This window comes from Nerophis lumbriciformis, linkage group LG32 (genome assembly GCF_033978685.3).
Source record: "Nerophis lumbriciformis linkage group LG32, RoL_Nlum_v2.1, whole genome shotgun sequence".
Classification (NCBI taxonomy): Eukaryota; Metazoa; Chordata; class Actinopteri; order Syngnathiformes; family Syngnathidae; genus Nerophis; species Nerophis lumbriciformis.
The window spans coordinates 14,551,625-14,573,032 of record NC_084579.2 but is presented as its reverse complement, the minus strand read 5'-3'; the positions used below and the strand labels follow the sequence as shown (position 1 = coordinate 14,573,032).

General features: G+C 39.3%; 1 protein-coding gene across 6 annotated transcripts in view; it reads right to left on the bottom strand.

The window, feature by feature from the left end:
• Positions 1-21,408, bottom strand: part of rgs3a (regulator of G protein signaling 3a) — a 336,515-nt gene that overhangs the window by 30,361 nt on the left and 284,746 nt on the right. The window lies entirely within an intron of this gene.

The following is a 21,408-nucleotide window of genomic DNA, read 5'->3' as shown; positions in this document are numbered from 1 at the left end:
TGCCATGATTGGGTATAAAAACAGCATCCCAAAAAATGCTCGGTCTTTCACAAGAAAGGATGGGGCGAGGTACACCTCTTTGTCCACTGCGTGAGCAAATAGTCAAACAGTTTAAGAACAACGTTTCTCAAAGTGCAATTGCAAGAAATTTAGGGGTTTCAACATCTACGGTCCATGATATCATCAAAAGGTTCAGAGAATCTGGAGAAATCACTCCACGTAAGCGGCATGGCCGGAAACCAACATTGAATGACCGTGACCTTCGATCCCTCAGACGGCACTGTATCAAAAACCGACATCAATCTCTAAAGGATATCACCACATGGGCTCAGGAACACTTCAGAAAACCACTGTCACCAAATACAGTTCGTCGCGACATCTGTAAGTGCAAGTTAAAGCTCTACTATGCAAAGCGAAAGCCATTTATCAACAACATCCAGAAACGCCGCCGGCTTCTCTGGGCCCGAGATCATCTAAGATGGACTCATGCTAAGTGGAAAAGTGTTCTGTGGTCTGACGAGTCCACTTTTCAAATTGTTTTTGGAAATATTCGATATTGTGTCATCCGGACCAAAGGGGAAGCGAACCATCCAGACTGTTATCGACGCAACCATCTGTGATGGTATGGGGGTGCATTAGTGCCCAAGGCATGGGTAACTTACACATCTGTGAAGGCACCATTAATGCTGAAAGGTACATACAGGTTTTGGAACAACATATGCTGCCATCTAAGCGCCGTCTTTTTCATGGACGCCCCTGCTTATTTCAGCAAGACAATGCCAAGCCACATTCAGCACGTGTTACAACAGCATGGCTTCATAAAAAAAGAGTGCGGGTACTTTCCTGGTCCGCCTGCAGTCCAGACCTGTCTCCCATCGAAAATGTGTGGCGCATTATGAAGTGTAAAATACGACAGCGGAGACCCCGAACTGTTGAACGACTGAAGCTCTACATAAGACAAGAATGGGAAAGAATTCCACTTTCAAAGCTTCAACAATTAGTTTCCTCAGTTCCCAATCGTTTATTGAGTGTTGTTAAAAGAAAAGGTGATGTAACACAGTGGTGAGCAAGCCCTTTCCCAACTACTTTGGCACGTGTTGCAGCCATGAAATTCTAAGTTAATTATTATTTGCAAAAAAAAAAATAAAGTTTATGAGTTTGAACATCAAATATTTGTAGTGTATTCAATTGAATATGGGTTGAAAAGGATTTGCAAATCATTGTATTCCGTTTATATTTACATCTAACACAATTTTCCAACTCATATGGAAACGGGGTTTGTATAAAGAACTTTGGGTAGGATGGTAGACTTTGCTGTTTTTAAGGACCTTTTGGAAAATTGCTAGTCAAAAATGTTCTACATCACACACTGCAAAAAGTCAGTGTTCAAAACCAAGAATAAAAAATACAAAAATTAGGGGTATTTTATTTGAACTAAGCAAAATTATCTGCCAATAGAACAAGAAAATTTGGCTTGTCAAGACTTTCCAAAACAAGTCAAATTAGCTAACCTCAATGAACCTAAAAATACCTTAAAATAAGTATATGCTCACTAATAACAACTGCACTACTATATGAGTACGCATTTTCTATTGTTTCATTAAAATTAAAACAGCAAAGTCCATTTGGCTGTCATCTGTTTTAATATGAGACACAATTGTGTCAAAGTCATGATTTTTTTTTTCATGCTTGAAATAAGAAATGATTACTTCAAAAAGTAGTTTTATACTTGTGAGTGTTGATGACACAGCTTTGCAAAAGTTAATATTCTAGTTTCAAGCATGTTTTTTTTACTCAATATAGGTCATCAAATCTCAGCAACAAGCTGTAATATCTTACTGAGACAATTTAGGACCAAAACCCTTAAAACAAGTAAAACACTCTAACATAAAATCTGCTTAGTGAGAAGAATTATCTTATCAGACAGAAAATAAGCAAATATCACCTTTATTTGAGATATTTAATCTAACTTAAAATTCAGTATTTGTATGTGTCAAACTCAAGGCCCGGGGGCCAGATGTGGCCCGCCACTTCATTTTATGTGGCCCTCGAAAGCCTGGAAATATTATGTATCAATAAAGTACTGTAACTTTTCTTACTAAATGTATTCTTTCTTTCTATGTTAGGAGAAAACAAAAATATATGTAGTCCACGTAATCGCAAATTATGTTAACTTAAATATTGTCCAATTATGCAAAAAATATATTATCAAACATTCAGACCATTTTAAAAAAATAGAAATACATACTAATAATAATGATTTCAAAGCAAGTTATCCATCAAATTGTGCAATGTAAACGTAGCAATAGATTTCATGGTACAATTGTGAAATATAATGTGTTTTTTACAGCATTTTTCTCCAAATTAAAAAAACTGTACTTTTTTTACTGCAATAAACTGTGGTGCTTTTTTTGCATTTACATTAATACACCGAAAAATATACGGTTGTTGATTTGCGGTAAAAAAAAAAAAAAAAAAAAAATGGCAACTCAGGTGCCAAAATGTTACTGTAAAATTGCATTTTTTTTTAATTTACAGTAAAAAAAAAAGTAAATTTTATAGTAAAATTCCTTTTTTTTTTACCACCAGTACTTTTTTCCATTTACAGTAATATACACTACATTTTGAAGTTAAATTATTGCAATTTACCATATATTTTTTTACATTTTAGTTTTGATAAAAAAAATCTACTAATAAAATGCATTAAAAATGGTGTAATAATAATATTCACTGTTAGAAGTGGCCCTCTGGGGTCAAACATAACTGCGATGTGGCCCTCAGTGAAAACGAATTTGACACCTCTGTTCTACATAATAGTTTTTGCGAATTTACAGCAAAAATGCTTGGTAAAGATCCCTTATATCAGTGGTCCCCAACCACCGGGCTGCAACCCGGTACCGGTCCGTGGACCGATTGGTACCGGGCCGCACAAGAAATTTATTAAAACAAATAAAAATAAAAATAAATGTTTTTTGTTTTTTTTATTAAATCAACATAAAAAAACACAATACATACATTATATATAAATATAGATCAATACAGTCTGCAAGGATACACTCTGTGAGCACACATGACTATATTTCTTTATGACAAAAAAAAAATACAATTACAAATCAACTGTTTTTAAGGACCTACTGCAAAAATGCTGGTCTAAAAAATTTCAACGGGGCAAGAATGCTTTGCTGTTTTTTTAAGAATTTACTTCGGGAAAAAAATAACATAACATTTGCAGTTTTAAAAAAAAATCTGATAGAAAAATCTGATATTACAAAAAATGTTCAGCTGGTTTGTTTTACTCTTTCAATGTCCGTCTATTAGTATTTTTGTCGGACTTTCTCTTCTGCTGTTACCGAATTTTATTATTTTATATTATTTATAGTCCCTCTATACACAACTCTGCTATGAGTGGCTTTATTTTCCTATATTCAAACACAGTGTTACTGTTCAAACTGTGTGTTATGTTACTGTGGTCAAAAATATTAAATATGCATGTTAAATAAAACTTCTGCCTTGTTTTTAAAGAATACTTAGCTGTACTATGCTACTGTATTTTAATGTTGGTCATTATGCTGGTACATGGAGAGCCAGAATTTTTCCGCGGTAGTACTTTGAGACAAAAGTTTGAGAACCACTGCTCTATATATCAGGAATGCACAGCTATTTTAAGGACTTACTGCAAAAAAGTGTCTTTCACATGACATCAGCGCTTTGCTGATTTTTAAGGACGCAGCTGTGACAATCTGGCAACGTGACCCCAAGATGCAGAGACAGCAGGCGGCGTGTACCGGTAGGTAAAAAGTTAAATTAACCCTTGTGTAATGTTCATATTGTTGTTACTCAGCCAGCGTTAAAATACTGAACAGATGTTTACCTTATCCCAATAAACATATGTTCAGTATTTTAACATAAAAGTGTTTGATTGTGAGGCATTAAAAGCCACAAAATGAAACGGGTCCATCAGACCCACAAACGCTCGCAGAGTAACAACAATATGAACGTTGCACGGAAAATTCCTCTGCCAGTTTCTGCATCCCACAGGGATTCTTCTTTTGTGTTTCTGCACCTGGGGTTCCCACACAAGGTTGCAACATTGTTTGTCAAGACTGTCTGCTCTCATTTTCTCGCACGTTTGACACTCTGATGTTCGGTGCACCTACACTCTGTCCTCCTCCTGTCTAGGCCTGCCGTGTGTGTGTGTGTGTGTGTGTGTGTGTGTGGGTGGGTGGGTGGGTGGGTACGTGTGGTACACAGAACATCAATTTCCACACTTCTATTAGCCCCGGGTTGCATAAAACAAATATTTATCTGGCATCGTTGCAAGTAAACTCCGCTTATATGTAATAGAAATGTGTAGGGGGGGGTGTATGGTGTGTGGTCATTAAATATGTATTCTGATATATGTTCTTCACAGAAAATGAGCCAAAGTCAGTGGGTCTCAGTTTGAAAAATTAATTAATTGTATCATTTTTGTTTTAATAAAAAATCAAAACGGGTCCCACAAACCCGAAGACCACACAAGGGTTAAGGACTTACTGCAAAAAAGTAGTCAAATATCTTTCACATGACATCAGCGCTTTGCTGATTTTTAAGGACCCAGCTGTGACAATCTGGCAACGTGACCCCAAGATGCAGAGACAGCAGGCGGCGTGCAGGTAAAAAGTTAAGTTAAGCGGTAGGAAATAAAAATACTGGAACAGAAATAACACCAAGCAAAGGAAAATAAACATAACAAAACTGTCACGGAGGATCATGACACTCGCTCGTGCTGGTCAAAGATCCTGTAGTGTACGGGAGTGCTCTGAATTCAGCACAAAGAGTTTGGGGGATGGGGGGGGGATTATGACAATATTGCGGATGGTTTACAGGAAAACAGCTGCACTAATGCTGAAAAACGAGACGCGGCGGGAGAAAACAATGAGGCTGCAGGAAGTGAGGAAGAGGATGCCGGTCAAACATCATCACCTAACGAGCTATTCTTAAGCGCAAATTCAGCTGTGAACGCGAAACGACTGAAACCACTTCCAATGAAGCGCTATTGTACGGCGGTGACTCAAGTGCTGCATTAAGGGAAACATCAACGCTCTTCTCAGCCTTGGGAGGGAAAATAATGAAGGAATGATGATCGACGTCGGCAATTAGAGCAAAGACGTCAGGAAAAAGTATTGAAAAGAATATACATTGATTATACGTTGCCAGGGGGTAATCACTCTGTGGTGCGCGCAAATGGTGCCTTAAAGCTGTCATTAATGCGCACCTACTCCCTGCTTCTATTTTTGAACATCTCATATATTACATCTTCCAGGAGTTCGTCTCCTCCACGCTGAGAGATTTCTATCTTTGGCCGATTTGTACAGTGCTTGTACTCGTGTTGTAGACGCACGAGACAAAACCTTTTCAAATGCGACTAAAAATGGCACTCGATGACGCAAATACTGCGATATTGAGAGTCATGCGCCCTCCATCAGTATCGCTGCAGCACAAAGGAAACTTCTAGAAAAACAGTTGACTATTCCAAGAATTCCCCAACACAGAAAATCTATTTAAGTTGAGCTAAAAGCGTCTAAATAAGTTGGGTCTGGAGACGCAAATAAATTAAAAGCCTTTAATAGGGATGATAATTGATAAGAAATTATCGAGTTTGAGCCCATTATCGAATCCTCTTATCGAAACCATTCCTTATCGATTCTCTTATCGAATCCAGATAGGTTGTTGTATATGGAAAAAAAAAAGCACAATATTTGGTTTAACAAAAGCTCACTTTTCTTTTATAAGAAAAAACTACAATTAAATAAATAAATAAATATTGACTGTTACCCCCCTAAAAAAAAAAAAAAAAAAAATATTGACTGTTGTTACCCAAAGTATATTAAGAGGGATTTTCCAGAAAAACAAATATAAACAGTAACACAAAAACAACCTGTCTCTGTGATCACTATAGGTGTATAAATAATAATATAGTGTTAAATAAAATCAGTCCCTTTGGCACAAAACTGAAAATAATACAGCTCTCCAAAAAGTGCACTTCTGCTGCTATTGGAACATACTAACTACACACACAGACAGACAGCCAACAAACAATCCAAGACGTCTAATCAAGTTCCAAAGCAGATTAATCCATTTAGTGCACAAAAATCGTTTTTCAATAAACATCTTACTATCAAATGTAACCACTTTCCACCCTAATATTGAGTTACATAAACAAGTTAAACAGTTTACTTACAGACTTATCTTTTCCAAGGCTTGTAAGAGCTAACACAACTTGTCTACTTCTCAATTGTCTCATGAACTTAACTGACGTCGTCAACCCGGAAGTGCCCAAACTATTGACGCGTAGTATTTTCATGGTGCCTTAAAGCTGTCATTAATGGGCACCTACTCCCTGCTTCTATTTTTCAACATCTCATATATTACATCTTCCAGGAGTTTGTCTCCTCCACGCTGAGAAATTTCTATCTTTGGCCGATTTGTACAGTGCTTGTACTCGTGTTGTAGACGCACGAGACAAAACCTTTTCAAATGCGACTAAAAATGGCACTCGATGACGCAAATACTGCGATATTGAGAGTCATGCGCCCTCCATCAGTGTCGCTGCAGCACAAAGGAAACTTCTAGAAAAACAGTTGACTATTCCAAGAATTCCCCAACACAGAAAATCTATTTAAGTTGAGCTAAAAGCGTCTAAATAAGTTGGGTCTGGAGACGCAAAGAAATTAAAAGCCTTTAATAGGGATGATGTTTGATAAGAAATTATCGAGTTTGAGCCCATTATCGAATCCTCTTATCGAAACCATTCCTTATCGATTCTCTTATCGAATCCAGATAGGTTGTTGTATATGGAAAAAAAAACCCACAATATTTGGTTTAACAAAAGCTCACTTTTCTTTTATAAGAAAAAACTACAATTAAATAAATAAATAAATATTGACTGTTACCCCCCTAAAAAAAAAAAAAAAAAAATATTGACTGTTGTTACCCAAAGTATATTAAGTGGGATTTTTCAGAAAAACAAATATATACAGTAACACAAAAACAAACTGTCTCTGTGATCACTATAGGTGTATAAATAATAATATAGTGTTAAATAAAATCAGTCCCTTTGGCACAAAGCTGAAAATAATACAGCTCTCCAAAAAATGCACTTCTGCTGCTATTGGAACATACTAACTACACACACAAGCAGACAGCTAACAAATAATCCAAGACGTCTAATAAAGTTCCAAAGCAGATTAATCCGTTTAGTGCACAAAAATAGTTTTTCAATAAACATCTTACTATCAAATGTAACCACTTTCCACCTTAATATTGAGTTACATAAACAGGTTAAACAGTTTACTTACAGACTTATCTTTTCCAAGGCTTGTAAGAGCGAACACAACTTGTCTACTTCTCAATTGTCTCATGAACTTAACTGATGTCGCCAACCCGGAAGTGCCCAAACTATTGACGCGTAGTATTTTCATATCGCCACAAGGTGTCAGTAAGAGTCTACAATCAAATGGGCATAACATTGCCCATTTGGGATTCGTTCCCAGGGATTCGAATAAAGAACCAACTCTTTTTCTTTACTATAGTGGCCTCGATAACGGGAGCCGGTTCTCAAAAAGAGATTCGAGTCCATGGAATCGGTTCTTTTCTTATCGAACAACCGGGAGAATTGGTTTCGAACATCATCCCTAGCCTTTAATAAGGTCAACACATGATGTGTATATATTAGCTATATGAGCCTCATATTTAAATGACTATGTGTTGCAGGCTGAAATTTTAATATTTATTCTACACATTTTTACAACATTGGAAAACATTAATAAAAGGGAGGCTTCTAAGAGGGTGAGATAACCCCTGGAAATTACTGGCTTAGAATGGCCAAAGGTATACAGTCGTGGTCAAAAGTTTAGTTTCAAGACCTATGTCTTGAAAAAATATATCACTCTTTAATCAACACAGTAATTAATACTATGATCAATGTTAATTAAAAACTAAATGTGGGATATAAATAATAACGGAAGTATAATTGTTTGTATATAGTACCGTATTTTTCGGGGTATAAGTCGCACTGGAGTGTAAGTCGCATTTTTGGGGGAAATTTATTTGATAAAACCCAACACCAAGAATAGACATTTGAAAGGCAATTTAAAATAAATAAAGAATAGTGAACAACAGGCTGAATAAGTGTACGTTATATGACGATAAAGTCAAAGAAATCTGCTGCCAGACCCCCATTGAATCTGCCGGAGTGTGTGAGCAATTCAGGGACAAAGGACCTCGGTAGCACGGCAAGCAATGGTGGCAGTTTGTTCCCGCAGACCAGCGAGCTAAACCCCCTGGATGTCTTGGCTCACACCGTCCCTTATGCCACCGAAGATGATCAAGAGAAAAATATCGACCCTAGCTTCCCTGGCCTGCTGACATCAACTCCAAAACTGGACAGATCAGCTTTCAGGAAAAGATCGCGGATGAGGGTATGTCTACAGAATATATTAATTGATGAAAATTGGGCTGTCTGCACTCTCAAAGTGCATGTTGTTGCCAAATGTATTTCATATGCTGTAAACCTAGTTCATAGTTGTTAGTTTCCTTTAATGCCAAACAAACACATGCCAATCGTTGGTTAGAAGGCGATCGCCGAATTCGTCCTCGCTTTCTCCCGTGTCGCTGGCTGTCGTGTCGTTTTCGTCGGTTTCGTTTGCATACGTTCAAACCGATATGGCTCAATAGCTTCAGTTTCTTCTTCAATTTCGTTTTCGCTACCTGCCTCCACACTACAACCATCCGTTTCAATACATGCGCAATCTGTTGAATCGCTTAAGCCGCTGAAATCCGAGTCTGAATCCGAGCTAATGTCGCTATACCTTGCTGTTCTAACCGCCATGTTTGTTTGTATTGGCATCACTGTGTGACGTCACAGGAAAATGGACGGGTGTATATAACGATGGTTAAAATCAGGCACTTTGAAGCTTTTTTGTGGATATTGCGTGATGAGTAAAATTTTGAAAAAAACTTCGAAAAATAAAATAAGCCACTGGGAACTGATTTTTAATGGTTTTAACCCTTCTGAAATTGTGATAATGTTCCCCTTTAACACTTTGAGACAGAGTACAACTATAAGACCCAAAAGCGCAGATTTCGACCATTGAAATACTTTCTATAGTTCAAGACTTACGGTCTTGCTCGGACCTAAAAAAATAACATTTTCCAAAGAAGTTGTGGAATCTTAATCACATAATCTTCCCGGTTAAACAAACACAGCTTGCGGAGGAGAACGAGCAGCTCCCAAGCTGCTGCTTCATTGTCCTGGCCGCGTGTTAAATGCACTTTGGTCTTGATGAAGTGAGGTGTGAAAAGGCTCATTCAGCAGCTGATGAATCAGGGAGGTGTCAACACACTCACACACAAACACACACACACACACACACACACACACACAAACTGGAGTGTTTCCCACACAGTCGAGGCGTACATATGGCGCCACGCACTCTTCACACATCATTTACCACTTAATTAAGCACATGATGACGAGCTTTCATTGATCAGCGTGAAGCTTCATCCCGAAACTCAACTTTCAATGGAGCGAGTAAAAAGCACATTCATCCAAACATGTGTGGGGTTTGTTTACACCAAATGTAAAATGTGGTTCCTCCTGGCGACCGAAGAATACATCATAATATTGCCATCATATTGCCTGTGCGTTATCGAATCAATTTTAAACTCCTTTTATTTGTTTTTAAATGTCTAAACAACCTCGCGCCAAACTATCTCTCCGACCTCCTTCAGCCTTACTGCCCCACCCGATCCTTAAGATCAGCCGATCAGCTGCTGTTGACGGTCCCTGACACAAGGCTGAAGCTTAGAGGTGACAGAGCTTTCGCCGCTGCTGCTCCCAAGCTCTGGAACGACCTACCTCTGAGTATTAGACAAGCCTCCTCTCTTCCTGTTTTTAAATCTCTCTTAAAAACATACTTTTATTCCATGACTTTTAACACTGAGTGATATCCATCCTGCAATGGCGCCCCATAATACACATGCTGTGAACCTGTTTTTATGTTTTTATGTTTTTATTTATTCTATTTTATTTATTTATTTTTTATCGTGTTTTGTCTGTGTTGTGTTTGCTTGGTACTCGTTTTATCTTTTAACCTGCCCATTGTACAGCACTTTGGCTACCCCTGTGGTAAATTTTAAATGTGCTTTATAAATAAAGTTGATTTGATTTGATTTGATCATTGTAACGAAGTACATAAAGTAATGATAGAGTAAAAAAAAAAGGCAAATGCGACAAACGCAGATGAAAAAGCCGCAATGGGTGTTTGCTTGATCGTTATAAAAATCCTTCAATTTGGGAAACGCTGGTTTACGCAACAGAAATCCAGTATAAACACAACATTTTCATTGTTACGACTGCTACATTGCTGGCGATGTCACTTTGTAAAGGTTTAAACGGGGATATCTTTTAAGGCTATGTGTACACTAAGTCATTTAACCCCTTGTGTGGTGTTCGGGTCTGTGAGACCCGTTTTCATTATCTATGAAAACAAAATTGCTACAATTCATTAATTTTTCAAATTGTAGACTCACTGACTTTGGCTCATTTTCTGTGAAGAACATATATGACCACACACCATACATTCCCCCTACACATTTCTATTGTGTACCACACGCACCCCCCCCCCCCCCCCCCACACACACACACACACACAGCTGGACTAGACAGGAGGAGGACAGAGTGTAGATACACAGAACATCAGAGGGTCAAATGTGCGAGAAAATGAGAGCAGATGTTTATTGGGATAAGTTAAACGTCTGTTCAGTATTTTAACATAAAAGTGTTTGATTGTGAGGCATTAAAAGCCACAAAATGCAACGGGTCCATCAGACCCACAAACCCTGGCTGAGTAACAACAATATGAACATTACACAAGGGTTAAACGAATAATTATTTAGCCTAAGCCCCGTTTCACAACACTAAACTATTGTTTAAAGGGGAACATTATCACCAGACCTATGTAAGCGTCAATATATACCTTGATGTTGCAGAAAAAAGACCATATATTTTTTTAACTGATTTCCGAACTCTAAATGGGTGACTTTTGGCAAATTAAACGCCTTTCTAATATTCGCTCTCGGAGCATCGGGAAGCAATCCGGCATTTTCTCAAACATCGAGTCAAATCAGCTCTGTTATTTTCCGTTTTTTCGACTGTTTTCCGTACCTTGGAGACATCATGCCTCGTCGGTGTGTTGTCGGAGGGTGTAACAACACGAACAGGGACGGATTCAAGTTGCACCAGTGGCCCAAAGATGCGAAAGTGGCAAGAAATTGGACGTTTGTTCCTCACACTTTACCGACGAAAGCTATGCTACGACAGAGATGGCAAGAATGTGTGGATATCCTGCGACACTCAAAGCAGATGCATTTCCAACGATAAAGTCAAAGAAATCTGCCGCCAGACCCCCATTGAATCTGCCGGAGTGAGTGAGCAATTCAGGGACAAAGGTCCTCGGTAGCACAGCAAGCAATGGCGGCAGTTTGTTCTCGCAGACGAGCGAGCTAAACCCCCTGGATGTCTTGGCTCACACCGCTTCTACCGTCCCTTATGCCACCGAAGATGATCAAGAGAAGAATATCGACCCTAGCTTCCCTGGCCTGCTGACATCAACTCCAAAACTGGACAGATCAGCTTTCAGGAAAAGAGAGCGGATGAGGGTATGTCTACAGAATATATTAATTGATGAAAACTTTATTCATTACTCGCGGTTTTACGTAAATTATTATACATAAACTGTGTTTACCAATAAATTAGCTTAAAAACATTACAACACTTAAAAACAAACACATACCAATCGTTGGTTAGAAGGCGATCGCCGAATTCGTCCTCGCTTTCTCCCGTGTCGCTGGCTGTCGTGTCGTTTTCGTCGGTTTCGCTTGCATACGGTTCAAACCGATATGGCTCAATAGCTTCAGTTTCTTCTTCAATTTCGCTTAAGCCGCTGAAATCCGAGTCTGAATCCGAGCTAATGTCGCTATACCTTGCTGTTCTATTCACCATGTTTGTTTGTATTGGCATCACTGTGTGACGTCACAGGAAAATGGACGGGTATATATAACGATGGTTAAAATCAGGCACTTTGAAGCTTTTTTTAGGGAAATTGCGTGATGGGTAAAATTTTGAAAAAAACTTCGAAAAATAAAATAAGCCACTGGGAACTGATTTTTAATGGTTTTAACCCTTCTGAAATTGTGATAATGTTCCCCGTTAAGAGAAAGCGATTGCAGCTATTTGGGATACAACACTTCTCAGACGGCAAGAGAACTTTCCAATGTTAGCTGTGATTCTACTTAGCGAAGAACTTTGTTCATTTGTCGAAGGAGAGACAACGAGAATGCAAGCTCCCGCGGATGTGATGAAAAAGATAGCGTGTGCTTTGTATTACTTGGCCATCGAGGAAAACGGCGAATGCATTTGGACTGGCAAAGCAGACTGTATCAGTTATTGTATGTTGCGGACTCAACGTCTAGGTCCAGTGTATATAAAGTCACCAAAAAACTAATGGACAATGAAGGTGAAAGCAAAAGAGTGAGGAGTGTCCTGACCAGATATCTAGATCCCTAGATATCCCCCTTGAAATAAATTTCAACCAAACCAAACCAACCAGTGTTAAGTAATGCTCTGGCTGGGAAAGAGTGGTACATGTCCAGACTTAACACCTTCACACGCAGTCACATGTTGACTGTGTTGTAAACAGGCTGTTCAACTCAACTTTGCACATTTTCAGAAAGCAAAAGGAACAAGAACCAGACTTCTACAACGAGAAAGCACCGAGAAATGGACAAACACGTTTTTGCATGAGAAATAACATGATGATTTTGAGGAAAATGATCATACATACCTGATTTGACATTACTCATTCATCACAGTCAAACATTACCATATATCGGGGGTCTGCAACCTGCGGCTCTAGAGCTGCATGCAGCTCTTTAGCGCCGCCCTAGTGGCTCCCTGGAGCTTTTCAAAAATGCATGAAAATAGAAAAAGATAAGGGAAAAAATATATATTTGTTTTAATAGGGTTTTGTAGCATGACACAAACCTTCCTAATTGTTAAAAATCCCACTGTTTATATTAAACATGCTTTTTTGATGAGAGTATTTGGCGAGTGCCGTTTTGTCCGACTAATTTTGGCAGTCCTTGAACTCACCGGAGTTTGCTTGCATGTATAACTTTCTCCAACGATGCCGGAGAAATATTTGTTTTATGCAACTCCTTCTTTGTCTCATTTTGTCCACCAAACCATTTATGCTGTGTGTACGCACAAAGGTGAGCTTTGTTGATGTTATTGACTTGTGTGGAGTGCTTATCAGGCATATGTGGTCAGTGCATGACTGCAAGCTAATCAATGCTAACATGCTATTTAGGATAGCTGTACATACTGCATCATAATGCCTCACTAGTAGGTATATTTGAGCTAATTTAATTTCCTATGTCCTCTGTGTATTTAATTTATATCTGCATTTCTCAAGACATATTATCTGTATGTAATATTGCTTGCATTTCTGATAGTGGTTTGTGTCAAAATACCTATATCTAATTATATTAGTTGTATTATTTTTCACTTAATTACCGTATTTTTCGGACTATACATCCTTCCATTTTCTCAAAAATCCACAGTGCCTGTGTGCGTAATGTACGGCATGATTCTGGTTGTGCTTACGGACCTCGAGGCAATTTTATTTGGTATATGGTGTAATGATAAGTGTGACCAGTAAATGGCAGTCATACATAAGAGATACGAGTGGACTGCAATATGATGGCAGTAAACAACACCAAAACTTTAAATGTTCCATTGTGAATATGGAACATTACACACGGCACTCAAAAACCTGTCAAAATGTTTTTAGTACGACTTCGGTAAGCTATGAAGCCGCACCACTTGATGGATTGTTGGCGCATTAAATGTACGAGTATTATTATGGTGTGTGTATAAGGCCCGCAAAATGGCACGTATTAGCAGATATATTATCTGGCGTTTTGATTCGCAATATTATGCAAAAGTAACTTTGCTTACCTTCCGGTACCTGCTGATGTGTATTTTGGATCTGCATAAGTCCTGAAAAATTGCGCGCATCCACCTTTGTAGTCTGTGCCGACACCATAGTTGATAAGCTTCTTATTTTGTTTGCCATTTCTAATATAAAGTAGTGTAAAGTTCTTACTTATATCTGTCAGTAAACTCGCCATGAAAGCGCTAAAACATACCGGTGTAGTGAGTTGAATTATTCACTCAAGGAACTTTAGTTATTAGAGAGTTCTGGTCAGACAGTTTTTCACGGGACATATTTATGGCGTTGATGTTGCACTAGTGAGCCACGGCTGAGAAGATGCTGCTCCATTATTGATTTAAGTAAATTCTGAATGTCATTAAAACAGTTATCTCCATCTTCTGACTCTTGTTCCACTCCCGTCCTTGCACGCTACACCGCTACAACAAAGATGACGGGGAGAAGACGCTGTCGAAGGTGAGCCACGTAAATAAGACCGCCCACAAAACGGCTTTTCCTAAAGAGACACTCAGAAAGCGACTTGAAAATAGACCTGAATAGACCCGCTCATCAGCAGTGCGCCTTTTAATCCGGTGCGCCCTATGGTCCGAAATATACGGTAATTTATAATTGAACAATACATTTTCCATGAATTCCTTTAGCACATAAACATGCATCAAATTAAAATAAACTTTGATTAAAAAGTATGAAAATCGTTTCACATAAATATACTAGTGTGAACAAATATCATCAAGGAGGGGGCTCAAAATAAATGTGTGCTTGGAGGCGCAATCGAGACAATTCTTAAATATGTTATCCTTACAAAACTGCAAAGGATGTTAGGTCTCAGGGGCATATAAAAACAGAATTGCTTCTAATTCTGGTTGAAGAACCACTGCCAATACACTATTTCTATTTTTATTTATTTTTTACTTTTGGAGGATTCTTAAGTGCAAACCAACCAAATATATGTGTGGGCTCCTTTGATATCCTCACTGGGCCAAAGTTGGCCTGCGGGCCTCTAGTTGAATACTTTTGGGTTTTTTTCAACCTAAATGGTGTTCAAAATCTTCCACTTTGAGCTCCGTCTCCCAAATATTTGCTCCATAAACACTGTTGTCATGTACACAAACAATCCAATACGACACCGTTTTTGTGTAATCAGATAACCAGCGAGAGTCCTCATGTCTCCATTCACCCTCAATGGCTGCCAAGAAGCTATTGAGCATAGTTCGGAAAAGTACATTTGTTAGAAAAAAACTAACTGTAAACAAAAATGACCGCATTGACCCGAATACAGGACAGTGATTATTATTTTCAAGCTATAATTTATTAGGGATGTGAATCCTACAACACAATTCAATTCCTATTCTTGTGGTGACAATTATCAATTCAACAGGATTCTTGATTCAAATCGATTTTGGCAAAATACTGTTTGGTATAAAACTTATAATAACAACTTTTTAAAACAGGGTACAAACACTCTTGGTTGATGACCTATACCAGGGGTCGGCAACCTTTACCAGTCAAAGAGCCATTTTGACCAGTTTCGCAAATTATAGAAAACAATGGGAGCCACACATTTTCTTTGAAATTTTAAATGAACTAACAGTGCACGCTAAGTTTTTTTTTTGCTTTGTGGGGGGGGGGGGGTTTGGTGGAAGCAGGGGTGTATAATGTAGCCCGGAAGAGTCAGGGCTGCATGGGATTCTGGGTATTTGTTCTGTTGTGTTTATGTTGTGTTAAGGTGCAGATGTTCTCCCGAAATGTGTTTGTCATTCTTGTTTGGTTTTGGTTCAAAGTGTGGCGCATTATTAGTAAGAGTGTTAAAGTTGTTTTATATGGTCACCGTCAGTGTAACCTGTGTGGCTGTTGACCAAGTATGCCTTGCTGTCACGTGCAAGCAGAAGATGTATATTGTATAACAAGTGTTGGGCTGGCACGCTGTTAATACAGATTGTAGAGAGCGCCAAATGTTGTACCATCATGGCGCGCCCTTATTATAGCTGTAAGAGTACAAATCGGTGAATACTAATCCCGGGAGTTTTCTGCGAGAGGCACTAAAATCCGGAAATCTCACGGAAAAATTGGGGGGTACAGCAAGTAAGCTGCTGAGCCGCATCAGAGTGATCAAAGAGCCGCATGCGGCTCCGGAGCCGCGGGTTGCAGACCCCTGACCTATACGCACAGCGAGTAAGCACGAATATGACCTAAAAAAATGTGTTTTCAAAAAAAGAAAATAAAAAAAAAAGCCAATATTATTAGTTTGTTATTTTTTTATTTGTATGTATTCTTGAAAATTATTTATCGGAATTAAATACGAACGTTTTGGATGTGGGTCCGTGTGCCTTCCGTTCATTCTATTTCCAATTCCTAAATGCAAATCAAAAAACACATTTCGGGCCATTTTTTCTATTTTCATTTCGGGAACAAAAGTTGGACAACTATTTAATTGCACTTTTCCTAAAACGACTATAGGACTCCTGCTGAACAAATATATAACCGTTATGCTAAAATCATGCTAAACGCAAAGGAAAAGCTCAAATACTGCTTTGAACGTTGTGGAAGTCGCCTTCCAGTGGGTCCTCCAGACCACCAAGCATTTCCCTGGGAGCCTGTTTCATGGTGCAATACAGTTTTATTTTTCAATAAAAGGATGTCGGTTCTTTTCCAGCAATTGTCTTTTTTGGCTTTGACAGGCACGCTCTCTCTCTCACACCAACTCCACCTTCTTCTCCCCGGCTGCTGCTTAAAGGGGAACATTATCACCAGACCTATGTAAGCGTCAATATATACCTTGATGTTGCAGAAAAAAGACCATATATTTTTTTAACCGATTTCCGAACTCTAAATGGGTGAATTTTGGCGAATTAAACGCCTTTCTATTATTCGCTCTCGGAGCGATGACGTCACGTTGTGACGTCACATCGGGAAGCAATCCGCCATTTTCTCAAACACCGAGTCAAATCAGCTCTGTTATTTTCCGTTTTTTCAAAAGTTTTCCGTACCTTGGAGACATCATGCCTCGTCGGTGTGTTGTCGGAGGGTGTAACAACACGAACAGGGACGGATTCAAGTTGCACCAGTGGCCCAAAGATGCAAAAGTGGCAAGAAATTGGACGTTTGTTCCGCACACTTTACCAACGAAAGCTATGCTACGACAGAGATGGCAAGAATGTGTGGATATCCTGCGACACTCAAAGCAGATGCATTTCCAACGATAAAGTCAAAGAAATCTGCCGCCAGACCCCCATTGAATCTGCCGGAGTGTGTGAGCAATTCAGGGACAAAGGACCTCGGTAGCACGGCAAGCAATGGCGGCAGTTTGTTCCCGCAGACGAGCGAGCTAAACCCCCTGGATGTCTTGGCTCACACCGTCCCTTATGCCACCGAAGATGATCAAGAGAAGAATATCGACCCTAGCTTCCCTGGCCTGCTGACATCAACTCCAAAACTGGACGGATCAGCTTTCAGGAAAATAGCGCAGATGAGGGTATGTCTACAGAATATATTAATTGATGAAAATTGGGCTGTCTGCACTCTTAAAGTGAATGTTGTTGCCAAATGTATTTCATATGCTGTAAACCTAGTTCATAGTTGTTAGTTTCCTTTAATGCCAAACAAACACATACCAATCGTTGGTTAGAAGGCGATCGCCGAATTCGTCCTCGCTTTCTCCCGTGTCGCTGGCTGTCGTGTCATTTTCGTCGGTTTCGCTTGCATACGGTTCAAACCGATATGGCTCAATAGCTTCAGTTTCTTCTTCAATTTCGTTTTCGCTACCGCCTCCACACTACAACCATCCGTTTCAATACATGCGTAATCCGTTGAATCGCTCAAGCCGCTGAAATCCGAGTCTGAATCCGAGCTAATGTCGCTATAGCTTGCTGTTCTATGCGCCATGTTTGTTTGAGTTGGCATCACTATGTGACGTCACAGGAAAATGGACGGGTGTATATAACGATGGTTAACATCAGGCACTTTGAAGCTTTTTTTAGGCATATTGCGTGATGGGTAAAATTTTGAAAAAAACTTCGAAAAATAAAATAAGCCACTGGGAACTGATTTTTAATGGTTTTAACCCTTCTGAAATTGTGATAATGTTCCCCTTTAAACAGAGCGACAGGTGATTGGATAATAAGGCCCACCTGGGCCGTCTACGCACCTGTCGCTGACTTCGAGGCCGGTCCTGGCACACCCCGCTTCGCTGCAGGCCCGCAGGCCACACCCCCCTCCAAAAACATATATTAGATTTTAGTGTTTTATCTGGAAAAATAAAAATCCATAAACGGAAAACAGCACACAATCCAATTTTATGGCACTATTTGAATGAAAATCAACTCTTTTTTTGTTTGTTTCAAAATCTGCTAAATATAATACAAATCGAAAAACGGCCCTAATTTAGTTTTTTGATTTGCGTTTAAGAATCGGAAATAGAATGACGGAGGGTACACGGACCAATGTGTATCAATTATTTTAAACAGCCCTATGTATTGTTTGTTCGAATGACTTCTGCCAATGCAAGCTTGTATTCCTGTTACTCACACACACACACACACAAACACGTACACACACACACACACACACACACACACACACACACACACACACACACACACACACACACACACACACACACACACACACACACGACACACCCACACCTGGCATGCTTGAAAAAAAGTGTTTTAAAACTTGCATACAACAGTGGAATTATGATGCTACTTTTAAGACGGTGATGATCAATGAAGCTGTCAAGCAGCTGATAAATATGATCGTATATCACATGCAAGTTCATTACTTTATATTGTAAACATTGAAAAAAATGTAACATTTTGCATTTAAAAATCGTCTTATATTCAGAGGTGTCTTCTATTTGGGTAAATATGGGAATATTGGCCAAAGAAGTACAGAGATCCGAGCTATAAAACTAACATTACTGCATTGACCACAAAATAGGACAGTCATTTTTTTTGTAACTATTATTTATTGTCCCTTTCAACGACGTCTGCCAATGCAAGCTTTTCTTCCTGTCATTCACACAAACACTTACACCTGTGACACATGGCATGCTTGAAAACAAGTGTTTCAAAGGTTGTTAGCAAGTTAGCATAGGATATATGATTCTAATAAAAAAAATTAAAAAAATTATGATCAATGAAGCTGTCGAGCATCTAATAAATACGACTGCCTATTATATGCAAGTTCTTTCTCTCATATTGAAAACATTGATAAAAAAGGATAATTTTGTGTTTACAAATTGTCTTATATTCAGTGTCGTCTTTTAATTGGTTAAATATGCAAGAAAGTACTGATATCCTCTGAAATTATTTTGAGTAGACGTAGGGATTTTGTTTCACTTGAGTATTTGTCAGGGTTCTTACACCTTTTCCATGGGCAAATTCAAGTACTTTTTAAGGACTTTCAAGATCAATTTTCCAGTTTTTCCAGTCCCCTTCAAAAGGCGAAAACCGGTGTGACTCAATCCATAGCCTTGTTGTTTGACAAAAATACGGAAAATATGCTAAAACCTAAGCCTAACATTGAACCAGCAGTTATCATTAACTGAATGGGACATAGAAAATGAAGCAGTGTCAATGGTGTTTGCAAACGTGTCTTCATTTGTGTTGTCGATTTCACTCATTTATTAACAATACTGTTCCACATTAAAATAAGGATAACAAATTAAAGGGAAATATTGTGTTTGTTACACCTCAGTCACCTTACATTAAGCATATCTAGCCTTATAACTGTGGCTATGATAACAAATGACCAAAAAGGCAAAAGTTTACTTTTTTTGCTTTCACTGAGGTAGCCAGACAAGTTAAGTACTATTATTGCTCTATTATTACAACGTAAATAATAGAGCAAGAAATGCATACAACCATGTGTGTGTGTTGTGTAAAAACTACAAAATCATTGATATTAAATCAGCTCTAAGTTGTGAAAAAGGTTACAAATTATACATGACATATATATATATATATATACACATATATATATACATATATATAGATAGATAGATATAGATATATACACATACATACATATATATATATATATATATATATATATATATATATATATATATATACATATATATATATATATATATATATATATATATATATATATATATATATATATATATATATATATATATATATATATATATATATATATATATATATATATATATACTGGAAGTCTCTCCAGAGAGTGGTGAGGACAGCGGAAAAGATCATCAGGACTCCTCTTCCTCCTATCCAGGAGATCGCAAAAAGCTGCTGCCTGACCAGGGCTCAGAAAATCTACAAAGACTCCTCCCACCCCCACCAAGGACTGTTTTCACTGCTGGACTCTAGAAAGAGGTTCCGCAGCCTCCGAAGCAGAACCTCCAGGTTCTGTAACAGCTTCTTCCCTCAGGTCGTAAGACTCTTAAACGCATCATAATTAAATTATCCCCTCAACTCCCCCCAAAATGGATTAACTCACTGGGATAAAAAAGACAATATAACATACATCCATAAACGTGGACGCATGTGAAAAAGTGCAATATATTTATCTGTACAGTAATCTATTTCTCCTCTCTGAGCTGCCACCTTACCGTGGTAGAGGAGTTTGCGTGTCCCAATGATCCTAGGAGCTATGTTGTCCGGGGGTTTCTATGCCCCCTGGTAGGGTTTCCCAAGGCAAACTGGTCCTAGGTGAGGGATCAGACAAAGAGCAGCTCGAAGACCTCGATGAAGAACACAAACCAAGGACCCAGATTTCCCTCGCCCGGACGCGGGTCACCGGGGCCCCCCTCTGGAGCCAGGCCCGGAGGTGGGGCACGATGGCGAGCGCCGGGTGGCCGGGCCTGTCCCCATGGAGCCCGGCCGGGCACAGCCCGAAGAGGCAACGTGGGTCCCCCTCCAATGGGCTCACCACCCATAGCAGGGGCCATAGAGGTCGGGTGCAGTGTGAGCTGGGCGGCAGCCGAGGGCAGGGCACTTGGCGTTCCGATCCTCGGCTACATAAGCTGGCTCTTGGGACGTGGAACGTCACTTCGCTGGGGGGGAAGGAGCCTGAGCTAGTGCGTGAGGTGGAGAAGTTCCGGCTAGATATAGTCGGCCTCACTTCGACGCACAGCAAGGGCTCTGGAACCACTTCTCTTGAGAGGGGCTGGACTCTCTTCCACTCTGGCGTTGCCGGCAGTGAGAGGCGACGGGCTGGGGTGGCAATTCTTGTTGCCCCTCGGCTCAAAGCCTGCACGTTGGAGTTCAACCCGGTGGACGAGAGGGTAGCTTCCCTCCGCCTTCGGGTGGGGGGACGGGTCCTGACTGTTGTTTGCATTTACGCGCCAAACAGCAGCTCAGAGTACCCACCCTTTTTG